Source organism: Mirounga angustirostris, unplaced genomic scaffold, assembly GCF_029215605.1.
Source record: "Mirounga angustirostris isolate CCGP_5_RB_7025 unplaced genomic scaffold, mMirAng1.0.hap1 SCAF_4, whole genome shotgun sequence".
In the NCBI taxonomy this organism is placed as follows: Eukaryota; Metazoa; Chordata; class Mammalia; order Carnivora; family Phocidae; genus Mirounga; species Mirounga angustirostris.
The window spans coordinates 40,199,601-40,213,622 of NW_026991712.1; the positions used below are offsets into that span (position 1 = coordinate 40,199,601).

At 41.2% G+C, this 14,022-nt stretch overlaps 1 long non-coding RNA gene across 2 annotated transcripts in view; it reads left to right on the forward strand.

Annotated features, from left to right (window-relative positions):
- Positions 1–13,789, forward strand: part of LOC135363963 (uncharacterized) — a 74,217-nt gene extending 60,428 nt beyond the window's left edge. For both annotated transcript variants that reach the window (XR_010410407.1, XR_010410406.1), the window contains 4 exons: positions 127–365; positions 9,660–9,899; positions 10,220–10,278; positions 13,354–13,789. This is a non-coding gene — a long non-coding RNA (uncharacterized LOC135363963). The remainder of the gene's footprint in view (positions 1–126; positions 366–9,659; positions 9,900–10,219; positions 10,279–13,353) is intronic.
- Positions 13,790–14,022: the final 233 nt, after the last annotated feature.

Consider the following 14,022-nt stretch of genomic DNA (forward strand, 5'->3'; position numbering starts at 1 on the left):
TGGTTTGTGATCTGTCTGGACAGTCAGGCTTCTGCCAAATGCATATTTGTGGAACTCGCGTAGTTCACAGATCACTGCCAATATTTTTTTTTCTTGCTTGCTCAAGCAGACTTTTTCTTTTTGCAGCCAAAGCCAGTGTTAGCGATGTGCAAGTAACTATTGAACAATTCAACTGCTTGCCAAGACCCTCACTGTAGGTCCTCCATGTCCTTGCACATCATTGGACAGTTATCCTGGAAATGCCAAAGTACTTTAAATGGAAGGGAAAAGGAACTCACGTTTGCTAAGCACCTGCATTGTGTCAAGCACTGTACTCACTGCCTCACCCAGGAGATTTTATTTGATCCTCTCACCAAACTCAAGAGGTGGGTATTATCTTTAATGTCATTTCATAGATAAGGAAATTGAAGCTAGAAGAAGTTTAATAACAATACCAGCTAGAGGTTATCATGCTCTGATGCTAGGTACAGTGATAAAAGACATTATCTCATTTAGTCCCTAGACTTGCTGCACTGTCCAATAAGGTAACATTTGTCACATGTGGCTATTTAAATTCAAATGAATTCAAATAAAATAACATTTAAAATTCAATTCCTTAGTGATAGCAGCCACATTTCAAGTGCTCAATAGCTACATGTGGCTAATGGCTACTGTCTTGGACTGTGCAGATATAGGACATTATCATCACCACCAAGGTGATATTGACCAGTGCTGTCCTAGAGCAAAACTATACATAGGAACAGGTACTATGATACTCCGGCATTACCAAAATAACTGTCCAATACTGTATGGGTACGGATGAGAAATAGAGACTTCGATTGGTTATGTGACTTGCTGAATAGTAGGGTTTGTGCGTTAGATACAGGCCTGAATCCAGTGCTAAGAGCCTTGCTCTTAACTACAGCTCTGTTCTGTATACCCAGTGACTTATCTAAGGTCCTGCCACTGGTATGTGATAATGTAGGCTCCTGGGCAGAGGCCTCCTTGAGAATTCAGGGATAGCTGTTGTAGCCTCACAGCAGACTCTTTGCAACAAGGCTTATCTTCATTGTTAGGCATGCAATCCATGTTTCTGGCATTTTCTTGATCTGGTTTCCCTCCTGGAGTTACCAAATGCCCTGGGCTGTTTGCCTCCACTAGTTATGTGCATGTGCACCTTTAAGGGACTCTTGCCTCTGAGGGGACCCATCTCCTGCTCTCACAGTGTCATCTATGTTCTCATGCACTTGTGCTTGGCTTCTCTATCTGCTGCTGTCATCCATTTGGTCTGGAGCATTTATCCCTGGGGACTCCCACAAAGTCTTTATCATTCTCTGAATGACCTTGGAGATGGACTCAATCCTAAATAGTAGTCTGAGTCTGTGACTCTGGCTTGCTCCAGGGAGCATGAAGGATATAGAACAAAATGGGTTTCAGATGCTATTATACAAAGCTCTTTTGCTGACTTAGGACCCAAGACTTCCTCTGTGTCCTGAAGAGATATGTGGCCGGTAGCAAGGTTTCTTCCACTAACTCTAGCCCAGGGCCTCTGCTCTTCTTTTGGGAACCATGTCACTGAGCCAGAACCTCCACTTACTCCAAGGGCTCAGTACTCACCATGATACCTGGGTTTGTCTGAGATGTCTTAGCATTGCAGATGATGCACAGCAGGAGCTATATGGCTTGTTGAGTGACCCTGACATATCAAGGTTCTGTCCTTGGCAGTTTGGGGAAAATAACTAACACTCCTTTAGTTACTTAATAGACTTTATTATGTGTCCAGGACTCTGTTTGATGCGCATTATTTCATTTACTCTTCACAGAAATCCTCAAGTGGCATATGCTTTTTTGCTTTCACTTTACAGACCAGAAAATCAAGGCACAGAGAAATAATTTGCTTGAGCTATTTGGAAATTAGTTGAGATGAACACTCGATCACTATACCGTATTACTTCTTCTTTTGCTCTAATTCTGGAAATAAGAAATTATTGTCCATGAATGGCTGATGAGAAGAATGAGTCTTAGATATTAAGGATCTTTGTCCAGGAAGCAGGAAATAAGGGGCTAAACTGGAAATCACCATAACAACATTAGTGTATATGTTACCTATTTTTAAAAGTCCAATTTTAGGCAATTCAGCTCAAATATAAATAGCTGTTTTAAGATAAAGAAGAGTAATTTGTGAAATGTCGGTCACTCTGCAAACTTAAGGTACTTTCTTTTATGTAGCAAATTCATAATTAATTGTGTTAAATATTACTTCTCGATCATATTCTTTACATTAGGACCACTAATGGCTTATACTCTCATCAGTGCTCAAAACCCAATAAAAGAAATCAAGTTCATTAGTGAGGATTAAGTTAGACTGCATTAATAGAACAATGTGGCTTGAACTCAGTAGAAATTCATTTCTCTCTTGTGTAAGAGAAGTCTAGAAGTGAGAAGTCTAGGGCTGGTATGGGGGCTTCCTCCATCTCATTTTCATGGGCTATGATGGCTGCCAGAATTAGGGCCATCGTGTCCATGTTGAAGACAGTTGGATGAAGAAAGCAGAAGAGAAGCATGGATATCACATGACGTGATGAGCACTGGGTGGTATACGCAACTGATGAATTGTTGAATGCTACATCTGAAACTAATGATGTACTGTATGTTGGCTAATTGAATTTAAATAAAAACAAACAAAAGCAAACAAACAAAAAGAAGCATGGATATCTTTTCCATCAAGAAGATTTTGTTTCTATTTATACTCATTATTATACTAATGGGAGCCTAGGAAATGGAGTCTTTTGGTTATGCAAGGATACATCTAGATAAAAACCAGGGTCTTGTTTCTTTTTTCTTTTTTTTTTTTAGATTTTATTTTTCATTTATTTGAGAGAGAGCGCACATACGAGAGAGCACAAAGCGGGGGTGGTGCAGAGGGAGAAGCAGACTCCCCACTGAGCACAGAGACCTAGTCAGGGGCTCAATCCCAGGACCCTAGGATCACGACCTGAGCTGAAGGCAGGCACCCCCAGGGTCTTGTTTCTGAGAAAGAAGAGGAAATAGATTTAGGGTAGGCAACTAGACATGTCTGCCATAAGTATTAATGTCCAGAATAATCTACAAGTCTGCTATCTACTAGGTAATTTAGGCATTGCCCCCATTGTCTGGCTCACCTCCCAGTATGAGTTTTCTGGATAAACCAGTAGGAAGGCCTTAAATGCTACATGGCAAAATTTCCAATTCTGCGGATCTCAGAAACAATACAAATCACACATTGTTTTCCCTTTTCCTTGTTCAACATCTTATCCAAGGTCTTTGTAGGACCATTTTCCTCTAATGATGATCTTGGGAAATCACAGTTCTCTTCCTTGTACTTCCTATTCTGTAAGTTATCTCCAATTTTTATTTTGACAGTGTATTTGTTAGAAAGCAGGCCTCGTCTCTCCAATTTCTTTCCTATTCTTTGCTTCTTGTGTCTACTTGACCACTATTAGATTTGGGCTTGACAAAATTTGAGTTCAGGTTAGATGTTAACCTTCCGGGGAGGACCTTTATGTTAAGCCATTTATCACCAAATAAGTTGGAGCAGCAGCATTGCTGAGTAAAAATCCTTGGAAAAGGGCTTTAATTATGTTTAGTTAAAATATCAACTGATTAAACATCTTGGTTTATCTGGGGCTCAGTTTCCTCACCTTTCATACAAGGCATTTGGGAATTCAATTAAATAATCTATAAAGTCCCTGTTAGTTCTGAGATCTACAATCGCTTGGCCTTGTATTGACAGAGCCAGCAATTGGGATATCCAGGCCAGAAACAGAGTGGCAATGAAGGGGACACTGGAAGAGGCCAAATCTCTTTATAATTTTTGCCAGAGTTCAGCTTTTTCCACTTTGAACTTGAATCAGTCATGCTTGAGGGAGGAAGGAGGCGGCAGACATCTCTTCTTCTCCAAAGTGGAAAGTGCTTGGAGGGCCAGCATGCAGGAGTAGCCGTTGGGTGAGTAGATAAGGAACACCTCAGAGCTGCCCTCTGGGCTCTCCCTCTACCTCTGCCAGCTTCCTCTTATTATTCCATTCCCTACATTTCAATTATCCCCAGGGTTTTATAATCTGCACTTTGACTTCTTACTCACTATACTCTCCTTGCCCATCTTATCTACCCAAATCTGTACCTCCAACCCAGTTCTTTCTGTTGAGCTCCAGACCCACAAAGTAAATTTCAGAGGCATCTCAAAATAATCTGTCTACAAATGAATTCATTCCCTTTCCCACAAAATGTACTCATTTTCAATATCCTTAGTTTTAAAGAGCTACACCACCAACCTACCTACCTGCCTACTTGAAAGCCTGAGAGCCATTTTAGCCTCACTACCCTTCTTCCTTCTTTGGCCTGTTGGTTAGCAGACTCCCTCACTTCTGTCACCTTCTCCCACCAACAACTGCTCACCACTTTTATCCACAAGATAATAATTTCTGGAATTCTCTAATCCTGCTATAAAAACTTCTTTTAAATGAAAACTCTATTAATAACAGGGCCAGTACTAGCAAAAATAATCACTATTGCTTATTTTTCCCTGGTGGGTGCAAGTGCTTTTTACTTATTCTCTTTAATTCTCATAACAACCCTGCCATGTGCTTATTGTTTTACCTACTTTACAGGTGTGAAAACTCAGGCTTGCAGAGGCTAGACAATATCTACAATATCACCAAGTTAGTAAGTGGTAGATTTCAACTCTGATCTTTTGAGCTTCAGATCCTGTTGTTAAAAAATCCTTCTTGTCCTCCATTTGTTCCTCTGCCATTGCCTTCAAGATGGAGTTTAAACCTTCTCAACATGGTGTATATTGGCCTTGACAATCCAGCTAGTGCTACTCCCCAACTTCATCTACTGCCACATCCGCTCTCTACACCACATTCATTCATTCAGCTTCAGGATCATTCCCTCCCTTTTTGTGTCTCTTGATTTTGCAAGTGCTGTTCTTTACTTGGAATGGTCTTTCCCCATGGATCACACTACTTTGGATCCAAATACTCAACTGAAATATTCAAATGTTGCCTCCTCTTCAAAGTCTGTCTGGCATTCTAAGTCTGTTACTTCCACTGCCCCCTGAGAAAACCACTATCAACGCATTTATTATTCCAACTTTTCACTGTTTCCCCTTTCCTTCTTAAGACAGAGATTCTTTTTCCTTTTTCCTATATTTCTCTTGTGTCTAGAACATTTCACGTTCAGTAAATGATGGTGGTGATCAAGATGATTTTCATGATGATGATGATTATGATGATGATGAAGACAAAGCTAATGGTGATATAGTCAATAGAGATAAGTTTGCCCAGGACATACTCTTGTCTTTCCTTAAGCTCTTCCTAATTCATCCAATCCAATCCCATAGCTTTTCATATCTACTTTTATATTGATGACTCCAAACTTTTTGTCTCCAGGCCTGACTTCTCCCTTAGGCTCTAGATGGATATATCCAGCTGTTCCCTTAATGCCTTCATTTATAAATCTAATAGGTATCTGAACCTTCACATAGAGCCAGAATAGCACTCTGAAGAATTTCCTTCCTAAACTCTACTTTTCCAGTCTTCTCCATTGCATTTACTAGTCCCATCTTTTACTTACTTGCTTTGACTAACAACTGAAACGGTAACCACTATATCTCTCATACCCTACATCCAATTCATTAGCAGACCTTGTTGGCTTTACTGTCTCCCAAAATAATAATAAACCCCATATCCTACCATTTCTCTCCTTTATCACTGCTACCACCCACATGTGAGTCAAAGTCACCTTTCAATAACAGACTCCTAACTGGTCTCCTTGTTTCCATTCTTGTCTCTTTACCATCTATTCTCCACATAGTAGCCAGAGTGAACCTTTATAACAGAAGCATATCATGTCATTGCCCTTGTCTGAAATGCCCCAAGGGCATCCCGTCACATCTGAAACTAAATATTCTATGTCCTCTACCAGGATCTATAGGACCCTGCTGCCTACTTCCCTGATCTGATGTCCACCACTGTCTCTTTCTTCTATCAGGCTCTAGCCATGCTGCCTTTCATTTTGTGCCTCAAACTGCATCAGCTTGTTTTTGCTGCAGGCCCATGCACTTGCTATGTCTTGGCCTAGAACATACTTGCCCCCAGATCTTAGCTCCTTCTCGCTGTTCTCTGCTCAGATATCCTGTCCTCAGAGCAGCCTCCTCTGAGCACCCCACCTGAAATAGTCCCACCTGTACCACTGCTCCTTTTTCCATTACCTTTTCGTCATCTGTGTCTTAGTACTGATCATCCCTATCTGAAATTAATTTTATTTACTAATTTACTTACTCATTTACTTCTACTTTTTTAAAAAAGATTTTATTTATCTATTTGAGAGAGTGAGAGAGCACAAGCAGGGGGAGCAGCAGAGAGAGAGGGAGAAGCAGGCTCCCTGCTGAGCAGGGAGCCCGATGTGGGGCTCCATCCCAGGACCCCGGGATCATGACCCAAGCTGAAGGCAGACACTTAACCGACTGAGCCACCCAGGCACCCCTACTTTTACTTTTTTATTGTCTATTTTCCCCAACTAGAATGTAAGCTCCAAGACAAAAAGGTCTATATGTATATAGCTTTATATTTATAGATATATATAGAGAGAGATGTTTAGATTTTAGACATGTACATACATATATGTAAAATCTTCCCTAAACCTCTTTATGATATGAGCACAGTAAGACCACCAACTCCAATAGATTGGAGAATAAGAAGTAAAAGCTTTTTCATTCTTTTTGCTGCTGCCTTAAAAATTCCTCTTCAGACAATCTATTGCATTTCAACAGTTATTCTCCAAAACAATAAGACATCTGAAAAACTAGTGGTATGACGTATGTAACAATATGGATGAACTAAAAAACATCATTCAGAGAGAAAAAAAAGAAGCCAGTCAGCAGAAAGTATGTATCATATGATTCCCTTGACATAAAATTCACAAATGGACAAAACTGATCCATGGCGATAGAAATTAGAATAGCAGTTACCTAATAGAGGGCATTGGCTGGGAGAGGTCTGAGGAATCCTTTTGAGTGGTGGAGATGTTCTTGATCTGGACAGTGGTGATACAGGCATGTACATATAAAAGTGTGTCAACCTATACACTTAGGATTTTTGAAGTGTACTCTTTTCATGCTATTCCTCAATCAAATGATCAATCAATCAGGTTACTGGTAGAAGCCAGGTAACCACAATGAGATCAGAGGCCTGAAGGGATTTGGTGTAAAGGGTTAGGAAAAAAATATTTTTTAGGATTCAGTGCAAGCTTCTCTCTAGGAAAAAAAATCTCTGGAAAATATAGGGAGATGACGGTTCCGGCACATCATGTTATATCCTTGCCGTTAAAAGGAAAAATCTACTTAAGCCTTTACATTTACTTGCTCCATTCCCTGTGGCTCCCAAGCACAATAGTGAATGTAAGCTACAATAAAAAGGTCATTTTCTTCTTTCAGCAACAGTAACACAAGTGGCTACATTTCCTGATTCTGGATTAAGTTCAAGATTTCAAATACAACTGGACTCGCTTCTGATTAGAAAGTTTGATATTTATCATAGACTTCCCTGTCTTCCATAACCGGTATGAGAGAGATTGCGAAAAAGTAAACTGAAAGGGACTATTCTTTTATTCAACAATTAACCCCATCTGGGTAAATAATACGGCACGGTGCACTTGAGCCGTTGCTGTTAGGCTCTGAGTTCAGAACTCAACACGGCTTCAAAGCAGCGTCGATGAAACGATGACAAGATGCTACAGAGGTGGCTTTTTATGTGGAATATAATGCGCGTCTAGTGTTACATAGTACAGTAACGAGGAGAACAGGGCTGTAAAGACAGAGGATAGAGTGTCTGGAAGTACTTACCTGAGGGAAACACAATCTTGGTGCAGTTCAGGCCCTTAGGCCTGGAAACACAGTATATGGTCTAGAAACTTGAATATTCGAAAACAATTTCACCAAGGGTTGTAAGGTTTCCATCACAGGCAAATAAAAACAAAATTCCCTAGCAGTCACTGAGGCAGCCAAAAGCTGAGATGCTTCAGAAAACCTGAGCTTCATTCCCTCTTTTATCAGATAATTTCATTATACAAAGGGGCATATGTCTCTTAAAAGTATCAAACAGCACATTAGAACCTTGAAAGCCCGTCAGTCAACAAATCCTTTTGATAAAGATCGATCGCTCCCTGAATAAGGGGAAAACATAGTCCAGGTCAATCTGTCAGCAAACGCATTCAAAAATCTATACTCTGAATTGAGACAAGGAACTCTAATAAACTGAGATTACTTTCCAAGAAAATATTTGGGTATCCCTACAAGCCCAGGCCTCACACCTGACTGCATTTGGCATCCCCAGGAAGAATAGGCTAGTGATCCACAGAGGTGTGCAGGCATCTTTGGTTACTTCTGAAAGACAGGCCTCACCTGATTTCCACCCGCCTGTATCACTTTTAGTAAATGGCACAGGGATGTAAATTAGTGGGGGAACCGGCTTGAGACCTGGGCAGCTCCGATTTCTCAAGTAGATTTTCTATTGTAATACAGGTACTCTGAAGATCACATGAGAAACCCAGGGTCTGGGATCTGCTTCAACAGTAAACTGTTTGCAAAGCCCCTCTGGAACAAAAAGGGCTTGTGCATCCAATCTGTCAGTTACAGAAGCCTCTAGATAGACCCATGAGGAAAGTAAAACATGGAGAAAATAGATTTGGACCATCTTTGTAACCTAGGAGAAACAACTATCCTTGTCAGTTAATTGAGGTCCTGGCTCTGCTGCCCAGGAAGCACACAGGGGAAGAAGCTCACACTTACTGAGTCCCTACAGTGTATGCTGTGCAGGTTGCAACATTATCTCATTTAATCCCAGCACCACACCGAAAGGCAGATATCATTATACCCATGTTACAGAGCTCCTAGGAGGCATAGGGAGCCAGTGTTTATACCCAAGGCACTTAACTAGTGTCCACAGTGCCATTTGGAACCATTGTGTCCTATATATCAAGTCTGTCCACCAGGGTGACTGTCAGCCTCTGGCTTTTCCCTTAACTTCATAGTCCAGGGCCACACACCCACCATTCCCACTGATTCCCTTCTCAGTAGTTGGGCTGACTTCTGGGCAGCAGAGGAACTTCTGGTTTTGTTTTGTTCTGTTTTGTTCTCCATTTAGTAAAAGCCCCTGGCTCAAGGTGTCAGCCACGTAAGGAAGGACAGGGCAATCTGAGCTGCACAGCTGGAAAAAACATTGACCAAAGCCCACAGTTTAGAAGCACATGAGCACAATATCCCCAGTCTGGATAGTCAAAGGGTCTACAAATTGGATAGGTGGTCAGAAGCCAGGGGTGAGGAGAACTGCAGGAGGCAAAGACTCTATCCTAGGGTCAAAGAGACCAACCATGCCGGTTGAGAAAGACATGACTTAGATTTTAGAAGGACTGGATTCAAATAAGAATGCTGTAGGACTGCTATAGGACTTGGGGCACGGTAACTTACCCCCACTGAGTGCCAGGTTTCATCATCTGCATATTCAGGATAACGGCACCACCTGATGGAAGAAAAGTGAAGATTAAAAAAGAATAATGCATAGGAAACCCCTAAACCAGTGCCTGGAATACAGCAAGCCTTCAGAAATCCTTAGGTCTCTCCATTCTCTTTCTATCTTCTTCAGGAAGAGACAATTGGACAGTGACATTGACCCTATAGCTTAGTATGAGAAAATACGTAATGACTGGTGGGGCTGACAAGTTCAGACACAGGGCATGGTGCAGCCCAAATCAGAAGCAGCTGCCACTTACAGACCATGACCATCCCTGCTTGGGAAGATACTGGGGCAACCAGGACTGATCATTTTGCTTCCTTGTCACCGCATCATGCGACAGCAAGGAGAAGCACTCCGATGTTCATCCAGGTAGGAGTCTGACATGGTACTTGCCCAGGCCCCAACTTTAAACACAGCAGCTATACCTCCATCCCTATTGCTATCCCACCCTGGACGACAGCCACTGTCCCCACTCCCCACCCCACCAGTCCTCATCCCAGTGTTCCAGGCTGTCATCCCTTGGTTTCAGCCTGAATTCCTATTTGGCTTTTCAGTGGTATAGCCTGCCCTCATGAGACTAAAAATGAAGAATAAAGGGGGATTATATACAGTGAAGTAGAGGAAAGAACTTCATCTTCACATGAAATATGAGTGCATTTTACCCCTTTCTCCTTCTTTTCTCTTAACAGTTTTGCTGGAAAGTGATTAAACTGGAGTCCTGGTCTACCCTCCTCCTGACGTGGCCTTGGTAAGTCACAGACTTCAGTTTCCTATTAGTAAAATATGGTCATATGAGATACCATCTCTCAGGTTCTTTCTAGTCAAGCATTCTGTGAGCCTCTTATTCTATTTCACAGGTTTATGTCCATCCATAAAGAGGAAGGAAGCAAAATTATGGGTTAGGAGGCTGTGTAGGAGGTGGCACTAGACATAGAGTCCTGAGTTCAAGACCAAGGTCAGTCATTAACTTGACATGCTTGACAAGAAGTGAGATACTTCTTTTTTGAGCCTCTCTCTCCCCAGCTATAAAAAAGAAAATTGATATCAGAATTGTTAAGGATTCTTCAAAATCTAACATCCCAAAGCAGAGAAAATAAACCCTCATTTTAGGGCATAATTCATATTTCAGACCCTTTGCCAGGTGTTGAAATACCTTTGTGGGCAAAGAACTAAAAACTAACAGGCATGGGCTTTCCTGAAGCTCCCTAGTATTCCTGATAGACAATAGAGGGCACTCTTGGCATGTGTGCATCCAAAGGGTCCCCAGAGACCCTGGTGTGAGCTACCACAGCATATAGTTTTTCTGGAGCCTAAGTTTTTATGAAATGTTACTGTAAAGGTTCTATCTGTCTCACTTGCCTGCCTTTTGCTTACTGAGACATATTTAATCTCCACTTGGCCCTTGGTTCACCTTCCAAGAATTTACTAAATTCTGATATTTATCAGGAACTAATTTGGGGTCCAGTTCTCCTATATGCAAATTCTCAAGCAAACATCCACATAGATCTGATGTCCATCTCTCCCCTCCTACCTCTGCCCTAAGCATATTTTCATCCATTCTCTTACTTTTACCAGGTTCCACATTATTTTATCAAATTAAAAGAGAAATTTAAAATCCACAAAAATTGTATGAAATTCCAAAGTTTGTCTTGTTCAGATTCAAAAAAGTGCAGTAAGTGAATGCATTTGGGGTTAGCAGGACACATTTCCTAAAACCACATTTGTCCTTAAATGGTACTGTTCTCTTAGTGACCAGGGCACGGTCAACTACGTCTGCTCTTCAGTCAGCTAGCCTTGGTTGAGTCACTTATGCTTCAGATTCCTTAGGTCTAAAACCATGGGGCTCTACTGCGTCATCTAGGCCACTTCCTTTGTGGACTTCTATGAATGCCATGAATGGAGTGGCTGCATGGTTTAGGTGAAGGATGTGCCTTTCAAGTGGGGTAGAATCCATGCTTTGTCACTAACAAATGGCCTGGGGAAAGTTGCTTTCCTTCTCTAATCTTGCTTTTCGCATGTTCAAAGTGGGGATAAAACCACCTCCCTTCTGAGTTTTTTCTGATGATATAATGAGATAGTCCATGAAGGGCCAAGCACACAGAGAAAACATTCAGTAGGCATTAGTTCTCTTCTCTTACTCCTCTCTTACAATATAAGCTTGGTTTCACCCATCTGGATGTTTGAGCGGGAGCTACCAGTTATCCTATGCAGGATTCATTACTGTGTGGTCAAGGGTGAGGATAAAAGTTAGTAGAGGAAAGTAGGTGAGACTTTTAATCTGAGCGTCCAAAAAAATGTCCTGGGTCTCTCTAAAACAAAACCATGTTTAAAAGTTTAATTCAGAAGTTTGGACCTTCAGTGAAACAACCAGGAGACAGCTGTGGGAGTTAATTGCTCTTCAAGCACCCCATGGTCTTCTACTACCCTCTCAGCCAGGGCAACTCAGGGCTACCAGCCTTTTTTTTAGTATATGTGCTGCCGAAGCGAGCACAGGGCTACCAGCCTTATCCATTTTGCTTGATTAATCCCTTTGGACAGAGATTCATTGAAGGTAGATTCTAGCAGTTTTAGAGCATCCCTACTTAATAGGCAAATAGCCCTAAACACCAATTTCACTTGATCTTTCAAATAATATGCTTAATTTGTGGGCATAAAGTGTCAGAAGAAAAAACTAAGTGGGTTAAGTCTTCTTTGAGTTGAGCAGGTGGAAATGCCTGGCACTTGGGGCCATCTGTTTGACCTGGTGAAAATGACAAGAATGTGCAATGAAATATAGCCTACTAAGGTTTGAAATATTTATCTCTACAGCACCAAGCATGCCCCTTTTAAAAAAAATTTTTTATTAACATATAATGTATTATTTGTTTCAGGGGTACAGGTCTGGGATTCATCAGTCTTACACAATTCACAGCACTCACCATAGCACATACCCTGACCAATGTCCATCACCCTGCCACCCTATCCCTCCCACCCCCCTCCCCTCCAGCAACCCTCAGTTTGTTTCCTGAGATTAAGAGTCTCTCATGGTTTGTCTCCCCCTCTGGTTTCATCTTGTTTCATTTTTCCCTCCCTGCCCCTATGATCCTCTGCCTTGTTTCTCAAATTCCTCATATCAGTGAGATCATATGATACTTGTCTTTCACTGATTGACTTATTTCACTTAGCATAATACCCTCTAGTTCCAACCACATTGTTGCAAATGGCAACATTTCATTTTTTGATGGCTGCATAATATTCCATTGTGTATATATATATATATATATATATATATATATATATATATATATACCATATCTTCTTTATCCATTCATCTGTTGATGGACATCTAGGCTCTTCAAGCATGCCCCTTTAGGTACAGATGATATGAAATACATGATCATACATACAATGGTGCCAGTAATTGCCCACAGGGATCCCATTTCCTATTGAATTTTGACTTTTCCATAGAGCTAGAATCAATGGTCACTTACAGATTAGAATGTACTGGACAGAATATTGCATTTTTGACAAATAATTTCAGCTAAGTTTCTGCTAAAGAGTGTTTCACTTTAAGAAAAAAAATCTTGACAAATTCAGCACTACTTTCAGCAAAGCAGCATGGCAGAATCAATCAAGGTTACAATGATGTTAAAATGCAGCAGCATTCAAAGGAGTATGGCTACAGGCCCCAACCAGGTGCCTTAATATACCAGACAGAAATCCAATGATACTTTTTTTTCCTGAGGTTGATATATTCCTTGTATTTTTTTTCTTTGTGATTCCAAGAGGAAATGCTTATAATTATTTGCTCTTCATGTAATGATTATCACATTTTTTATTTCAGAGCAAACACCCCTGGAAATACATTCCTTGTGGTAACCTGAAACCCCCCATTTGGGCAAGATTCTGATTGATTTCAGCAGAACAAAGGGACAATTGCATCTCATTTGAAACCCAGATGAGGTGCTCCATATTTCATTCTAAATTGGGAGCGATGATGGTTGGGTGGCCATAACTTCAAGGGGAGAAATAAAACAACAATATTGAACACTGCTGGTGTACAGTGGCTATTTTTTGGGCTGGAACTGGTTAACTAAGAATTGAAAAGTCATCCTCTGGTAGCCTGAACAGGAACCTGCAGTCTGCAAACACTTATTCCCATCAACACTGCTCCAAGGAGGTGCCGAAATGCAGGGTCCCTCATTCCGATCTTGTGTCCGTCCTGGTATGAATTAACAGAGGGGAACAGGAAATGGATCAACACTGTTCATAAGTAAGGAGGCCAGGCAGGAGGGGAGGTCCTTCTGCTTTCAATCAAGAGAGAGGGTACAATCTGGGGCGTCATCAGTACATCTCAACCATCGGTAAACCCAGGCTTCTGCAGGGAGCAGGGCTTCTTTATGGATGGAATTACACACGTTGTGAGTAAGAATTATTTCTTGTATAGAATACCTGTTAGCTTACAGCAAAAATGGGGGTGGAAGGAAACACATGGAGTGGTAAAGTAAGCAAC